A 15,163-nucleotide genomic window follows, 5' to 3' on the forward strand; every position below is an offset into this window, starting at 1 on the left:
ATGTACATTCTCATAACTGGGTAACTAAAATTTGACATAAATTTACTCAGTATTTATGTAATCACAAAACTTTATATGCAACAGGAGCTTTTATACTATAGAATCTGACCTTACACATTTGTTTACATATAAAACAGCTATTCTTTACTCATCTATCCTAACCTATAAAGTGTTACACCAATGTTTCTCAAGATGTTTCTTACAATAGATGAGTTCTCAACACAAGGTTAACAAACCTGAAGCTCCACTTCAGAACTACAAACCCATAAATAGAAAACTGTTTCACCAGAAATAGGTTATGAGCAATTCTTTCCAAAATAATACTATAGGAAGTTACAAAGTTGCCCAAAATAAGACACAGGTTTCTTTTTTATTATTATTATTTTTAAAATTTTTATTGGAGTATAGTTGACTTACAATGTTGTGTAGTTTCACATATATAGCAAAGTGAATCAGTTATACATATATCCACTCTTTATCAGATTCTTTTCCCATATAGACCATTACATAGCACTGTGTGGAGTTCCCCATGCTATATATATATAGGTCCAGACACAGGTTTCTTATTAAAAAATTTTTTTAATGGGTCTCAAACTCTGTGACAGATTTTTGGTCAAGTTGCTTCCATTAAAAAGTATTAATTTTAAAAATTAATAACTTAAAGCTGCTGCATACAAAACATATGGCCCATAAACCATTCTCCTTTCCTTCTGAAGGTTTGACAATATATTGTTATCATTAACCAGTCTTTTACTATTAAATTCCAATGACCAGTTGAGACAAACAGTTCTGAGACCATTCTTCCACCATTGATTAAGACTGGGGTGGCAGGTATTGGGAATAATATTCATTTAGCCTTCTGAGCTTTCTGGGCAGACTTGGTGACCTTGCGGCTCCAGCTGCCTTCTTGTCCACTGCTTGGATGACCCCACAGCAACTGTCGGTTTCATGTGACATACAGCAAAAAGGTCCAGGGGAGGAGAGTCAGAAAACTTCTTAAAACACATGGGCTGGCCAGGAATCATATCAACGATGGCAGCATCACCGAATTTCAAGAGTTTGGGGCCATCTTCCAGCTTTTCCCCAGAGCAATGATAAATCTCCTCCTTCAACTTAGCAAATTTGCAAGCAATATGAACTGTGTGACAATCCCGCACAGGGGCCTATCCAGCACTGATTTGGCCTGGATGGTTCAAAATAATCACCTGAGCTATGAAGAAAGCTGATTCCACTGGTGGGTCATTTTTGCTGTTGCCAGCCACAATGTTATGACGAACATCTCTGACAGACACGTTCTTGACATGGAAGCCCACACTCCCCAGGAAGGGCTTCACTCAATGCTTCATGGTGCACTTCATCAGACTTCACTTCAGTTGTCACAATGACTAGAGCAAAGGTGACTACCAGGCCAGGTATGAGAACACCAGTCTCCGCTCAACCCATAGGGGCAGCACCGATGCCACCAATTTTATAGACATCTTGGCGGGTCAAATACAAGGGCTGGTCAGTTGGGCAAGCTGGTGGCAGGATGCAATCCAGAGCTTCAAGCAGGGTGGTTCCACTGGCATTGACATCCGTGTGGGTGACTTTCCACCCCTTGAACCATGGCATGTTAACACTTGGCTCCAGCATGTTGTCACCGTTCCAGCCAGAAATTGGCACAAATGCTACTGTGTCAGGGTTGTAGCCAATTTTCTTAATGTAGGTGCTGACTTCCTTAACAATTTCCTCCTATCTCTTCTGGCTATAGGGTGGCTCGGTGGAATCCATTTTGTTAACTCCAACAATTAGTTGTTTCACACCCAGAGTGAAAGCCAGAAGGACATGCTCACGGGTCTGCCCTTTCTTGGAGATACCGGCTTCAAATTCACCAGCACCAGCAGCAACAATCAGGACAGCACATCCAGCCTGGGATCATGTATTTGATGAAGTCCCTGTGTCCTGGGACATCAATGATGGCCACGTAGTGCTTGCTGGTTCTCAAATTTCCACAGGGAAATATCAGTGGTGATACCTAACTCACGTTCAGCTTTCAGTTTGTCTGAGACCCAGACATATACGAAAGAGCCCTTTCCCATCTCATCAGCCTCCTTCTTGAACTTTTTAACTGTTTTCTTGTCAATCCCTCCACATTTGTAGGTCAGATGGCCAGTCATGCTAGACTTCCTTGAATCTACGTGTCTAGTGACAACGATGATGATGTGGGTCTTTTCCTTTCCCATTTTTGCTTAGGTTTAATGGGGTTTTCACTACACCTGTGTCCTGGCAGCAAACCTGTTGCAAAAAAGTCATTTATTCTTTACAAAGATCGGGACTTAATTCCTTTAAATACTTTCCATTTCCACTTGCGATTCACACCACCAATGAATGACATTTACAGTTTAATATGATCTTAATTTTTTGTTACCTCTAAACTTTCGGAAAATATGCTATAGTTCTAGGTTTTTCCTTTGTATTATTGTTTTCTTGATTTCCATCTGAAATAAGAGTAACAACAGTCTTCTATAATACTTCACTTGTAATTAATTCGGTATCTTATATTATGTACACTTTTACCTTTTAAAGTTTGATGTCATTTTACTTCTCATCTGAAAATCACACATCATTATATTTATTCTCTGTCCTTGCTGTGATGTGCTAAGTCCCTTCAGTCGTGTCCAACTCTGTACGACCCTATGGACTATAGCCTGCCAGGCTCCTCTGTCCATGGGATTCTCCAGTGGAGAGAGATGGGAGGGAGGGTCAAGAGGGAAGGTGTATATACATATATATATATAGGCATAGGTATATATATATATATATATATATATATATACCTACAGCTGATTCATGTTAAGGTTTGGCAGAAAACAACAAAATTCTGTAAAGCAATTATCCTTCATTTAAAAAATAAACAAATTAGAAAAAAAAAGATTACTGGAGTGGATTGCTATTCCCTTCTCCAGGGGACCTTCCTGATCCAGGAATCAGACTGGTTTGTTTTATGTCTGACCTGAATTGGCAGATGGTAGGTTTTTTACCACTAGGGCCACCTGGGAAGCTCTGTCATTAGGCGAAGTCAAAAAATGTAAGGCAAAAAATAGAGTTTACATTATTATAACCATGCAAAATAAATTAGTAGTAGACATTCTTCTCTGTGTTCAGCTTCTCTAACCAAGTGAAAGTGAAAATGAAAGTCGCAGAGTTGTGTCTGACTCTTTGCAACTCCATGGACTGTGCATTCCATGGAGTTCTCCAGGCCCGAATCCTGGACTGGGTAGCTTTTCCCTTCTCCAGGGGACCTTCCCAACCCAGGGATCGAACCCAGGTCTCATGCACTGCAGTCGGATTCCTTACCATCTGAGCCACAAGAGACAAGGGAAGCCTTCTCTCTAACTAAGTACCATTCTAAATGTAATTAGTGTAAAATTAATTTCAAATAGATTCACTTCTCTTGATATTCCATCCATTGGTAAGACAGGAAGCATTTTAACGTGCTTCTTTTTTAGCTTTGTAAAACACCCCCTCCTCCTCGAGTTTTTACTCTTTTTTTTTATAATTAATAAATCTTTATATCCTGAAGGAATGAAATTCTACCTTTTTTATCCCAGTTACTTGTATTCCCCAGATCCTACCAGTGTTCTCCATTTTCTGATTATTATCTGAACCGGTTGCTCTCTAAACCATCTGCAGAATGGTCAGTTTGTGATATCTTATCACTACTCTCCTGAGTTGGATTCATATTTACCGATTCTGCCCTATAATCTTGTGGTAAAAACTGCTAGTGCTGGTTTCTCTCTTTCCATGACCTGTGGCATAAGCAGATACTTTTGGAGACATTTCCTAATGCTCTTGGATTAATTTTAATAATGTTACTGGAATGGAAGTTTGTGGAGAGGTAGCTTCTTCAAGGCTAGCTTTCATGCACCTAAAGGCATAAAAATTTCTCGACTGTCCAAATGACTCTCAAGAATAAATTTTTGTAGAAATTATTGACTGGTGCACTTAATGAAGGTCTGGATTAGTCTGTTTTTTACTTTTCCATTTTACTAAGCTGTGGTTAGTTAAATACAATTAATTTTTGTATTGAACTGATTGAGTTTAGGAATGAAAGGTAGCTAATGCAATCATACACATTAAAATATGAGTTATAAAGCAAAGATTAAGTTTATATTATATCATTCAAGATAGATTTTATATATTGATTTCCATGAGTACAAGATGATAGCTTTTTTACACTGCAGTCCCCAGTAACTACCCCATGAAAATATTATGCATATGTTTGATGAATAAAGAATCAGGAGAGAGATATTAGGGGAGAAGCCACTCCATTTTCAAAACCACCTTTAAGTTCAGGATATCATTGAAGACAGTTACAGTTTTTCTAAGCACATCATATCTAGAATTGTCACTGTTGGGTAACTACTTTTTGATGAAATATCACACAAGCCAAAATATGAGCTGCATGCATTATTTTCTCTTGCTGCATAACAAATTACCACAAACTCAGCAGCTTAAAAAACATCTATTTAGTTTCATTATGTCTGTAGGTAGGAAATCTGGGAACAATTATTCTTTGCATTTCACTGGGCTAAACATTATGCTCAGGGTCTCACTCGGCTAAAATCATTGAGTTAAGCCATACTTATGTTTCTCATCTTGGCCTCAGGATCCTCTTCCAAACTTAATGGATTTAATTCCTAGAAGTTATAGGACTGAGGTGGTTGTCTTCCTGCTAGGTATCAAGCAGGGACAGTTCTCAGCTGCTTACAGGCAGGTCCTTACCATGTACCATCTGCTATAGACTGAATTGTGTTCCCACCAAAGACACTCTCACAGTCATTTCAGAGCAAGGATGTTTACTTTCTTCCAGGTCAGACAGAGAACACTTCAGATGTCCTTTTCTGTAACCAAGTGCAGGAAATAAAGGGCTCACACAATTAGGTCAAGCCCACTCCAACCATCTCTCTTTCTTAAGATCAAGAGATTTGTGACCTTCCTGAGTCGCTTCGGTCATGTCCAACTCATTGCGACCCCACGGACTGTAGTCTGCCAGGCTCCTCTGTCCATGAGATTCTCCAAGCAAGAGTACTGGAGTAGGTTGCCATTTCCTTCTCATTTATGACCTTAAACACCTACAAAATCCCTTTAAAGTGTCGTCTAGATTTATGCTTAATTGAATAACCGGAAGAAGGTGTATATATACCAGAGGCTAGGATCTTGGGGACTATCTTAGAGTTTAGCCAGTCAGACTATATATATATATGTCTTTAATTTAAAAATTTTAGTGGCCACATTAAAAAATAAAAAGAGACTCTGTAAACTTGAATTAACATTTTATTTAGCCAAATATACCTAAGATATTATCATTTAACATGTAACAAGTATAAAATTATTAATGACATAATTTACATGTTTTTCATGCAAAAAGTTGGAAACCCAGTGTGTATTTCATAGTTGCAGCACATCTCAGTTTTGACCATCAGCATTTCAAGTACTCAGTAACCACAAATGACTAGTAGCTCAATAATACAGCAATTATAGGTATTATCTAGGTAAATTGTAAGTATAGTTATGGATTACCTTAAGAATTTAAAGAAAGCAGAATATCATTGCAATCCTTCCTGAGACTGAAAGATTACATTGAAAATAAATTTCAGGGATAATAGTAAATATCCACATTACTGGAGACACTTTTTTTTCAGCTTGAATCTAAGCTTAAATAACATTAAGTAAAATAAAATTAATTTAAAAAAGGAAAAATGCAAGTTACAGAATTCAAGTAGAAAGTAACATTTTATTGTCTCTTAAAATGTTTCTTCTCATATTTAAATGCTTATTTGTGAATAATACTAGATTTAAATTTATGTCATTTAAAATTTCATCCAAATAATGCTACCTTCATAGCACCATTTCAATAATCATTAAATGTATAATTCACTAAAAATAATGAATATAAACCTGGCCATTGCTTAATACGAATCCTAGTGGGCAGGCAAGTCTTTCTTTAATTTCTACAGAGGGCAGTGAAATATCTATCTTTGTATATTTTAGTGGTTTAATAACATTCAAATTATAATTGTCTTCTTCAAGCAAGTAATAAGTTGTTATTTCCTATTTTGCCAACAGCATAAAGGCTGAAGCAACAAATAAGATGCATTTGTGCTGACATCTTTTCAACAAATGTAGTTAGAGTTACAATGATAAAAAGCAGAGGTAAGACTACTTATATTATTGATACTATATTCTTTATTATATTTCTTACAATAATAATAATATTAATTTTTCTGAGGAGGAAAATTATTCCACCCAAGATTATAATACCCCAATGCCTGGATTAGTAACCACTACGATACTTTCTTCTAATGGACTTTATATATTGTTAAATACTGTAACTATTATGTAAACATGTGACAGGGTTTTAATTCATCAACTATAATTTACTGACTTGAGCACTCTACCTTTTAAGTTGAATACCAACCAGCTTCTTGGTGTCATTGACAACAAAAACACCTAATTACTATTCATAGAGATGTAATTCTCCCACTTAGTAAGTTTAAAATATTCAAAAGATTTTGCAAACCATGCTTTTAATTGCTTTAACCCATTATATCATTTGACCACTTTGGATTAGCAAAGACACCCCACTTTTTACATGTTCCCCTGAGGGATTCTGTTTCATTGATCTCATTCCACACTCTTCTTCAGGTGGTACAGACAGGAAATTATGCTGCTGTATTTTTTCCTTACTTGGATTGTGACTGGCTGGGGCCCCCAAATTCTAGGTTGTTTACCCATATGCCTACCTTAAAATAAGTAGAGAAAAATCATGCTGCAACACGCTTGTCACACAATTGTCCTGTCAGCTTGAGATTGGTGAGAGATTGTTAAGCTAAGTGGTGAAAACATGTGAGAAAAGGAAAAGGAAGTAGAAGGGGAAAAAACACCTGGTGATGAATATTTACTCTGAAGTATATTCTATTTTGGGCTTGACTAGTGGCTCAGTGATAAAGAATCTGCCTGCCAATGTAGGAGACACAGGTTTGATCCTTAGGTCCGAAAGGTCCCCTGAGGAAGGAAATGGTAACCCGCTCTAGTATTCTTGACTGGGAAATCCCATAGACAGAGAAGTCTAGTTGGCTACAGTCCATAAGGAGTCAGACACAACTGAAGTGGCTAAACAACAACAACAAATACTCTTTTTTATAATGTGCTATTTTATAGGACAAGCAGTGTATAAGCAATATGTTTCAACCAGAGCTATATTTTTCTAGTCACAGATTTTCTTTTGAGCTACAGAACCAAGCTTAACTCATTAGTTACTTACAATAGAATTAGAAAATGATTCATAAAATATTATTTGTTTTTGCTACCACACCCTCCTCAATGTGTCAGTATATTTTCACCTTCTTTCACCATAAAACCCCTTGAGTTTTCTGTTTGTTTATTTCCTTTCATTTCCACATCTTGTTTTTCTAGTCTCAGTAAAGTTTAATTCAGTCAGGACTGTGCATCCTATTTTCAGTGTCATTATCAATAAATCTAATAATGAATTCTCAACCCTTAGTTCATCTGTCAGTAGAATTTGACTCTTTTTTTAAATGAATGCCTTTCTTGATGTGTTTTCTTTATTTGCCTTTCAAGATATCCATTCTTAGTTCTCTGTATTTAGCTAGTAATTTCTTTTTGGTTCTTTTGGTTGGTTCTGTTGAACTTTCCCAAGCTCCAAATACTGGGATTATCTACAGGTCATAGGGAATTCTTCTCTAATTCTTCTTAATTTGTTTAGTCCTTGGAGAGAGCCCCATCCCATCTCATCATCTAGGTTTATAGAATGTCTGTAGTGGGTGTCTCTGGTGTCCTATGCTGTGTACTTTCAGGCCCCCTCTGATTTCAGGCTTAATGGCAGCTCCATGCAAACTCTGAGTTATCTTAGAGTGACATGGTTCCCAATTTAAGCATATTTCTGACTTCTTCCCCAGACTTTTTTTTTTAGGACATTTGACCCAGGGAAAGACAGTAGGGATATCCAGAGTGACGTAAAACTCCTAGAAGCAACTCTCTGATAACGATGGAGAACAAGAGCAAAAAAAAAAAAAAAAAAAAAATTCCCAGCCTTCCATCATTTAGACGGAAACTTCCAGAAGATATTTGTACACTTCTCCAGAGGTTCTTGCAGAATCAAATGTCCAATACTTGCAACATCAGTCTCAATCATACACGTTGACTCTAGAGTTTTCTCCTTCTTTTTCTCTATGCATGCATTCTTACTGCTACCTCTGCTTCTGAAAGGACCCCTCATGAATTGCTGCAAATAATCTGTTTTTTCCAAGCTAAAATTAAGGCATGGTCTCTACTCTACCATCTTCCAAATTTACATCTGTTACAAACTTAAGAATTTTCAGCAACAAAGCTAACCACCTATTCATCCTCCTCTTTGGTCTATCAAATAGGCATGCCAAATACTATTACCAATCTGGTTTAGACTATTATCATGTTTTGCTTGAATGACTGGAATACAATATTAACTTGTCTCCATGCTGCAAGTTCACTTATTCTTTCAAGTTCTCCACACCAATGCCAGAAACAATCTTTTAAAAATGAAAGCCAATTTTTAAATTTAACACTTCCCAGATTTCTCTTCTCATTTAAAGTAAAATTCTTTGTTTTTATACTGACCTACCAAACCCTAAATCATTTGGCCCTTACTACCCCTTTTTCCCCATTCCTGTTTATCTTGCTCAAGTCATAGTAGATTTATTGCTATTTTTCTTCCCCTTGATATCCACTAGGCTACTGTCACATTCTTCATGTTTCTCTTCTTCATCACCTTACCAAAGAGCCTTTCCTGATTATCTTTTATAAAACAGCAAAGCCCCATTGAGTCACTCTTTTTGCCCCTTTTTCCCCCTTGTGTTTTTATCTTAGAATGAATCAAACTCTGACATATTATATACATATTCTTTTTGTATCCGTTTACTTATGGTTTATAGTAAGGTTCATAAGGGCAAGGATTGTTTGTTTCTTGATTTTTCATTACCAAGTAATTGTTCAATAGCTAAAACAATGCTTGAAAGTGAAAGTGTTAGTCACTCAGTCATGTCCGACTCATTACAACCCCGTGGGCTGTAGCTCATGAGGCTCCTCTGTCTGTGGAATTCTCCAGGCAAGAATACTGGAGTGGGTAGCCACTTCTTTCTTAAAATATAACTGACTGAACTAATACTGAATATCTGTTTAGTCACTGATTAGCTGATAAATATGAATTTCAAGAAACTGTCATGGAATTCTTTTTTGTTTTCCATTTATTTTTGTTAGTTGGAGGCTAATTACTTTACAATATTGTAGTGGTTTTTGCCATACATTGACATGAATCAGCCATGGATTTACATGTGTTCCCCATCCTGATCCCCCCCTCCCACCTCCTTCCCTATCCCATCCCTTTGGGTCTTCCCAGTGCACCAGCCCTGAGCACACTGACATGGAATTCAAACAATGCTAAGATCATAGAAGAAAAAGGAAATTAAGACAATATTTTTGTTTTAGCAGATTCATATGTATTATGTATTATTTCATCTCATATCTGTGTTTCTCACATAAAGAAGTTAAAATTTCCATAATACATTGTCTCTGGACTCCAGTGAATAGTTATGAACATTCATTCACTATTTTCTGGGCTGGGCATGCCGGTCATCTTAAATATTCTTATTAGTCTCATTGGTGTGGTAATCCTTGTGTGGCATGATAGCTGCTGCTGGGACAGAGCCATGAAATCATTCAAACACGTGTTGTGGTGCCACAGTTGATACCTTCACATCTGTGTGAATTGGGAGCAGGGGAGCCCGAGAAAATTTATCAACATAAAGGTACATTTATGTAATCCCCTGTTACTTTATCAGGCAGTTGGTCAAAATTGTCATTAAACTGAAATTGCTTTTCTGGTTATGGAAATAATGATAGCTTGAGAGTAGGGCAATGGTACTTTGAAATTATCAGTGGGGTTGAAAATAAAGTCAAGATTATATTATCTTTTTTGCCATAATTCATCATTTAGCACTATTTATTCTGAAGAATGGGCTTCCCAGTTGGCGCTGTTGGAAAAAGAACTTGCCTGCCAATGCAGGAGACACAAGAGATGCAGTTTCAATCTCTGGGTCAGGAAAATCCCCTGGAGAAGGGCATAGCAACCCACTCCAGTATTCTTGCCTAGAGAACCGCATGGACTAAGGAGCCTAGCAGGCTACAGTCCATAGAGTCCCCAAAAGTCAGACACAACTAAACGACTTAGCACACACTCTGAAGAACTGGGCTTCTCTGGTGGCTCAGTGGTAAAGAATCCTCCTGTCTCATGCATCCAACCTGGGCGGGCAATCTCTTTCACACTTGATAATATACATGTTTCAATGCTAGGATGCTGAGGGAGGTGGGAAGGGGGAATCAGGATGGGGAACACATGTAAATCCATGGCTGATTCATGTCAATGTATGGCAAAAACCACTACAATATTGTACAGTAATTAGCCTCCAACTAATAAAAATAAATGAAAAAAAAAGAATCACACACACAAAAAAGAATCCTCCTGCCAATGCAGAAGAGGCGAGTTTGTTCCCTGGGCCAGGAAGATCCCTGGAGAAGGGAAACAGCTAACCCACTCCAGTATTCTTGCCTGGAACATCTCAGGGACAGAGGAGTCTGATGGGCTACACAGTCCAAGGGGTGGCTAAGAGCTGGGCACAACTTAGCGACAACAACAACAACAAATTAAAGAAGTAAAAATTTATAGATACCAGTTATGTTAAGTGAGCCAATGCAGATGGTGAAATAATTCACAGAAGTATTATTAAGGGAAGAAAAGGGAGCTTTTATTCACTTTTCAAGGGAGGAAAGGAGCCAGACAGAGGGATCTTGGCCCAGGAGAGTGGGAATCTGAGTCTTTTTATTTAGTTTCAAAGGGCAAGGAACAGGAAAGAGCGGGTGGGTTCACATCTATTCTGGTCCACAGTTATATCTGGGCCACCTGTGCTTCTACAGGATGCGGTTTTTCTGAGAATCTGTAACTTCCGGTCTCCAGTAATTTTTCAGTCCTTGGGTGTCGGAAAGAGATTTAACAGAGGCCCTTGACAGGCTCTACTCTATTTTAAACAATGTTAGAGGGGTTTACAAATTAACTACAATTTTGAATGCTAAATATTTAACTTTAATTCTAAAATATCCATCTCTTATGTATTAATAGTATATTAATAGATATTATATGCCATGTTGCACAATTATATAGCACATAAAATATACCTATTTTAATTTTAATGGTAAAATATACATCCTGAAATAGTAAATAAAAAGTAAGACGAGCATTTGAATTAAAAAGTCTAATACTTTTAGTCTACTTTAACTCATAGTGTTACATTATTTGGAGGAGATTCTATTTACATAATCCTTATCTCAAAAATAAATGTAGGATTGCATTTACCTACAGGAGAGCTAAGGGATTAGAATAACAAATGTCATTATACTAGATCTTAATATTTAGTAAAATATTAACATACATAATCAATAATGTGCTTCTCTACAAGTTAATCGTTAATTTGATTCTCTTTAATATAATATGATGAAAGTGAAAGAGGAGTGTGAAAAAGTTGGCTTAAAACTCAACATTCAGAAAACTAAGATCATGGCATCTGGTCCCATCACTACCTGGCAAATAGATGGGGAAACAGTGGAAACAGTGGCTGATTTTATTTTGGGGGGCTCCCAAATCACTACAAATGGTGATTGCAGCCAGGAAATTAAAAGACACTCCTTGGAAGGAAAGTTATGACTAACCTAGACAGCATATTAAAAAGCAGAGACATCATTTTGTCAACAAAAGTCCGTCTAGTCAAGGCTATGGTTTTTCCAGTAGTCATGTATGGATGTGAGAGTTGGACTGTAAAGAAAGCTGAGTGCCACCTGATGGGAAGAGCTGACTCATTTGTCCTTTAGCTAGTTATAATTTCATGGGCTGGAGTGATCATGGGGATAATCACATCCAACCAATCTTGGGGAAATAGAAACAGCTGTATAATATAGACACAGAATTCATTACATCTCATGTAATAATCATCGCATTTTTCTTATATCTTGCTTATTGCCAAAATATGATCAAATGGATAGAAATCAGAAACATAGAAAAGCTCATTTTTACTATCTCCAACAAATCAGTCTGTTCTCATTTTCCCTGCTATTCTTTTAGCCTTTGTCCAAATGTTAGTATAAATTTTACAAAGCCATAATTATAGTTTATATAATTAAATGACAAATGTATTATGATAAGTTCCATATTTTGCTCTTTTGCACATTATATATTTGATCATTTGTGCCATTCATTCAACACTCTAAACACATTTACTCAGTGCCTGCTATGTTCCATAAATTGTCATAAATGAAGTGGACAAAAATTACTGTTACACTTTTGGCTTTCTGGTAGCTACCAATGTTATAGGCAAATTGATATGCCTATAACATAAAATTTTATAATAAGAAAGTATATATCATAATGTAGACACTGCAAAGGTGATGAAACTAAAGAATAATCAACTCAACATTTATAATTGAGTGTTTCTAAAGAATACTTCTTATGCTACTGAACTCAGTAAAATAATAGCTCATTTTATGGGAACTGAATTGAACTGCCATGATCCAGTAATTAATATCCTTACACAAAGTAAATTAGATATGCTAAAGACTAATGTTAGTATTTAAGAATGAAGAATTTAAAATAAGGCATGCACTGAGTGTTTATGTCACCCCCCCCACCCCAGCCACCCTCCACCAAATTCACATGTTGGGACTCCAATCCCCAATGCCATGAACCCCAATTCCCAATTAAGAGATGGGGCTTTGGGAAAGTAATGAGAGATAGAAGAGGTTATGAGGATGGGGTTAGTGTTCTTAAAATAAAAGGAAGAGATTAGAGCCTTTCTATCTTCATCAAGTGAGCGTTAGTCACTCAGTTGTGTCCGATTCTTTTTCTAACTCATGGACTGTAGCTTGCCAGGCTCCTCTGTCTGTGGTATTCTCCAGGCAAGAATACTGGAATAGGTTGTCATTCCCTTCTCCAGGGGATCTTTCCAACCCAAAGGATCGAACCCAGGTCTCCTGCATTGCAGGCAGATTCTTTACCACATGAGCGATCATCAAGTGAGGATACAGCCAAAAGGTGGCCACTTGCAAATCCAGAAAGAGGACTCTTAACCAGGAATTTAATTAGCTGGCATATTGATCATAGATTTCCAGCCTCCAGAACTCTTAGAAATAAGTGTTTCTTATTTAAGCAGTCCAGTCTATGAAACATTTGTCTTAGAAGCCCAAGCTAACTAACACAGGAGTTTAATAATGAGATGAGTTTGGGAGGACCCTTTTTACCATCGGTATGTGTTTGGCTGGAGTAGGAAATGGCAACCCACTCCAGTATTCATGCCTGAAGAATCCCATGGACAAAGGAGCCTGGTGGGCTACCGTCCATCAGGTCAGGTCTCAAAGAGTTGGACACAGCTGAAGTGACTTAGCCCACACACGTGTATGCCTGGAGTACGGTGAAACACTCAGTATTGTTGAGTCTAGAGGATTCATTTAGATCTGCACACTAGTTAAGCGCTGATTTAAGCCAGGAGCGGTGGGAGGGACAATCTGTTGAATCATCAAACCAGAATTGAGTGGCAGCAGTTAAGGCATCACATTTCTGTGTCGTGGACTCCCCTTTGTTCAATGGGAAAGACAACCTCTATTCTGGTGCTCCTAGAAGCTGAGCTAGATGGCACTAAAGAGGGCAGCTCCTGTGTCTACCTGTCAACAAGGCTGACAGGCAGAAATGGGCTAGGTTCCCAACCATTCTCAACCCTGAAGCAGAACTTCTGTCAAGTCAGGGAACAGGAACAAGATGCAATGACAGATATCACCAGTGGGAGGGTGTGAACAATCCCCCGCAGGCCCTATACTGTCTGTCACAGTTCCTTGAAGGAAAGCAAAAACTAGCAGGCACAGCAAATTGAATCCACTTTACTTATTAAGACATGGTCACCTGGGCACACTATTTGTGGTCAGGAGAACTCTGAAGTTATCTTTGCTGGATTAGGTTCCCATCTCATTTCTCGTCTCCAGCCTCACAAAACGTTTTCCCTAATTGACAATAGCAAATCCCATTTACTATAATGATAATAAATTTAATATGTAAGAGACAAAGGGGTTTTACTTTTCCAAATGAAGTTTATTTTATATTTCAAGCTACATAAAAACATTTGCAATAAAATAAAAAATGTAATTAAAATGTAAAAAATGGCCTATAAGAAATAGCCTCAAGAAGTTGAGAAATACCGGTAAACATATTGCAGATTATTCTTTTGCACTCTAACTGGATTTGGATTAATCCTTCTTTCTGCTGTCCTTTGATAGAGAAGGAATTTTCTTTCAGGTAAAAGTGAAGTTCTTAATCTTAACAGTGCAATTGATTTCATTATTTTTATAGAAGGACAAAAATTTGTTCCTGAATTATATTCTAAATCTGCATTTGCTGTCATATATTGAATAAAATTTTCAAATCTTAAATAGTTTAGATGAAAGTCTATGAAACTTTGTAATAATTCATATAATACAAATAAGTCTTTGTAATAATTTAAGCATACACTTAAAAAGGAATTACAAAAACTGGATATTAGAGTAGCTGTGCTTTACTTATAATTTATTTATACTTTGATTTTTTAAAAAATCTGATTCCTTTATTGCAGGATAATATTCTCTTCAGATAGCATTGTTTAACTTCTCCTCATGCACGGAGAAATAAATGACTTAAAACCAAAACATTAAATGACTTTTCCTTTATCATTTTCTTTTCCTTTTTTTTAAGGTAACAGAATGTGTATTTATATCTGCATCCTCCAATACTCAAAAATAATAAAGGGAAATATAATGGAATTTAGAATCACTAAAAAAATGTCAAATTGGTATAGCTTCCTATTTTACGATGTTGAATAGATAGAAAATAAAGTAAATATGTGCCCTAGTCACCAGCTTTGATAGACATAATACACTATGTTTTCACCTTTCAAATGATAATTTATTCATCATTTAATACACTTGGGTCACAATTTCAGCTCTGTGTTATTAACCTTACTAAAATAAAGTACAATATCTGTTAGAAACACTGTCTCTT

At 36.8% G+C, this 15,163-nt stretch overlaps 1 pseudogene; it reads right to left on the minus strand.

The window, feature by feature from the left end:
- Window positions 1-559: 559 nt before the first annotated feature.
- LOC122437942 lies at window positions 560-2,222 on the minus strand (annotated as a pseudogene).
- Between the last annotated feature and the right edge of the window lie 12,941 nt (window positions 2,223-15,163).

Source organism: Cervus canadensis, chromosome 3 (genome assembly GCF_019320065.1).
Source record: "Cervus canadensis isolate Bull #8, Minnesota chromosome 3, ASM1932006v1, whole genome shotgun sequence".
Classification (NCBI taxonomy): Eukaryota; Metazoa; Chordata; class Mammalia; order Artiodactyla; family Cervidae; genus Cervus; species Cervus canadensis.